This window comes from Macadamia integrifolia, chromosome 8 (genome assembly GCF_013358625.1).
Source record: "Macadamia integrifolia cultivar HAES 741 chromosome 8, SCU_Mint_v3, whole genome shotgun sequence".
Taxonomy (NCBI): Eukaryota; Viridiplantae; Streptophyta; class Magnoliopsida; order Proteales; family Proteaceae; genus Macadamia; species Macadamia integrifolia.
Genome location: NC_056564.1, coordinates 10,466,491 through 10,469,923, shown reverse-complemented (window position 1 = coordinate 10,469,923; position 3,433 = coordinate 10,466,491).

The following is a 3,433-nucleotide window of genomic DNA, read 5'->3' as shown; positions in this document are numbered from 1 at the left end:
GTTCCTTTTCTGTCTTTCGGCGGGAAACTCAAAAATATTTTGCGGGAATCAGAAGTATTGCTTTCTATAATTAATTATTACTGTCATTATTTGAAAAGATTTCCTTATTTTACAACAAGTGCAGGACCTCTCCTGCGGCCCTTGACCTGATCTAAAACTGCCCCTGCCCGTGCCTGGCCACTCACACACGATCAAATATTTTTTCTCTGTCCATATTACCATTGTCCTTTTTCAAAAATCAAAATTTTCGACAAACCGAAAGCAATTTGAAAACGGTTGTTAGTAATTCTATCAATTCTTTGGGGTAGCCAAAATTCCAGATATTCCCCATACCGCTTTCACTTTCCCGCTCTTTCCTCTGGTACGGTCACTTTCAGCTGGGGTCCACCTGAGCAGCAGACGTATCCCAATCAGACTCAGCACGTCCCCACTTCCCTCAATCCCTCAGACCTCGACGGCACAACCCCACCCACCATTAGCTTTGTTTTTCTATTCTTTTTGCTATTTGCTTTTTCTTTCCCCCACTAATTAATTATTTATAGTAGACCCTCCTCTACAGTGCGCTGGTGATCATCATGTCATGTGAAATATCCTATTCCAACGGCTATCTTTTGTGACCTTACCCATACTAGTAATTAACTGGTAACTGTAGATCCTGATACTACATATGAAATCGAAGAAAGATTCCAATCCTATGACACTAACGATACATACAAGTTCCATAATTCGATCTGAGAAAAAGTTTGGCGTCCGCGAGGACAAAAGCTTTAGCAAACGTCCCACAAATCGAGATCAGTGGTTTGAGTGGGGCACGCCCCGGTTAAGGTGTAGGGTTAAGATGTTGGAAGGGATCTGTACGGCTCCCTAACGTCATCAGAAGATTCAGATTCCCGGCAGCCGCGATACACGGCTGTGAAAGCGAAAGTGCCGTGAGGCAGTACCCTGGTTTTGAGGCTGTTGATTAGTGCCCTGGTTTTGAGGCTGTTGATTAGTGAGAATGATGCCCTATAATGCGCTTCTATAATCCATAATGAATATGAGTACGGTTAAAAAGGTTGCCCCCATAGTCCCCGTCCCGCAGTGGTGTAGTACATAACAGTGTTAATTGTACTTAAGTTTTAATTAACACTATAATTAAATTAGATGGAATTTGGAGGTGGGATAAATTTATTGATTAATATCTTTACCCAGGCCATGTCGGTTTTGATGAACTTCCTCAGTCGGCCATTCCGTACTATTGTCTAGTGCGCTTTTTGGTGGTACTGGCCGCACTGCACATAGTGATGGTACTAAACTACTAATACATACATTCGAAATTACAGAATACATTCTTACGGAAAAATAAATAAATTACAGAATGCAAATCAAGACTGTAGCTCCCACATTTGCATGTTACTCAATCAATGACCATCATTTGGATCAATTTATACAGGGTAGAGAAGTCATTTTCTCAATATTATATTTCCATTGATTTTTTTTTTCCACAAGTAGTAATGAGCAAAGAAGGGGAATCTCTGTAAAATTAACGATTGAATTCAACATCCCTCACCAATGGGGTTGGTAGCCTCAACCTATAACCGTTCGATTCGGTTAGTTGTGAGTTCATGTCTTGGCATGTCTATTATTTGCTTATTGGTCTTGTATTACTGTATGGAGGTTTGTCTTGAGAGTAATGATCACTACAATGGAACACCTTTTTTTTTCTTTTACCAAAAAAATAATTCAACATCCCTCACTCATCTCTCGCATGTTTCTTGTAATACCACTCAAGTAAAATATTTGTTAGTTTTGTCTAATGAATATATAAGATATGAATTGGACCTCCACGCTCTACACTTATGAGGTTCATTTTCAAAATATGGTCTAACCATTTAATGAATTTAGTTTTGCATTTTACTAGCCAAGTGTTTTTCACTTGATGTAAATACAATTGATTGGATTCAAAATCTTTCTCTTTGTTAGGGTGCTCAGCCTACAATTGAGAAGAATTTGAGATCCGTGCCCAGCTTTTTTCGGTAGTTGGATACGCATTGGGTCTCTACTACAACTGGAGAGGATTGGTTATGTCAAACCTAAATCCAATTTGGAGCTATGTATAATAAGATTTTGTCTATTTTATGCCACGAAGGAGTGACAAATTATTGTGACCTTCTGTGTATACATTGAGTTTTTTTTGCTTTTCCAAAGTTATGGATTTTTTTTTGTGAACTTTTCATTCTTTCATCCCTCTTTTTTTTATTTAGAGTTAATCTTCGTGTTGACAATAAACTGTTACCGTCCTATGTGGCACATAAAGACAAAACATTTTTACATATGAGAAAAAATACCAAGGCTAGCAATTTGATTACTCAAACAATCCTCGTTGAAAATGACATTCGAATATCCAAGCTCCATGTAACTTGTCACCGTATAACCAATCCATGTTTACATTGAACAATACCCTCTAGCCGTACGACATCTAAGCTATAGAAGTATTATATACTAGTTTAATTATTTTCCAATAAGTGGGCCCCTACTAGCACCCACTATGGGTCTTTTATGACCTTTTGTGGGTCCTTAAACTCAAAAGTACAATCGTTAAGGAAAATGTTCTCCGAGTCACTAGGGGAAGGTACACTAGCATCTTCTTTCTCTGTTTATCTTCATATGAAATGGCCTTGTTACCCTCCTATGTATGAACTCATTCAATCACACTTTATTGGTACACTCTTTTATGCCATTTGCTCAGATAACCCTCTTTTTTAGTTTAAAACTTACCAGATGCCTATAAAGTACCTTATTCGCAACTTAATGTCTAAATGTTGACCTAAACAACATGTCTCTAGAGGTACCATGCCAATTAAGCAATCATATGGTAAAATAAATAAAGAAAATATTCACGGTGGATGTATTAATTAAAGCACACTTATGTATGGTCATAGGTTTTCTATTCCCTTATATGTACGAAGTCTATAATACACCTCATTGTTCCCCGATACCATAAGGACACCATCCGAACCCCTTGGTCAAGTGATGGATGAGGAAAAACTCGGTCCTAGTTTTTTTTTTTTTTTTTAATTCCTCCTTAACTTTTTTATTTGTTCCCATAAAACATCAATATTACATTATAGGGAAAAAAGAAGTTTGTCAGTCTAGCCAAGCAATGCCCAAACACAGCAAGATGCGAAAGACCCAGCTGCCTTCGCCACGGTTGGATTTTTTTCACACACAACTGTGTCTAAGCATTCCTATGCCATACCGGTAGAGTTCTATTACCTTATATTATATATTTTTTTTAAATATATCTAAAAAAAAAAAGATTCCATTAAAGTTATTAAATCAGTGAACGTCATAAAGTTTTCAACCATTAGCTATACACGTACTCGTATAATCTGATACAATTAATGTGGAGTAATCTTACAATGTTTACGTTAATGTTCGACCTTTTTTTTTT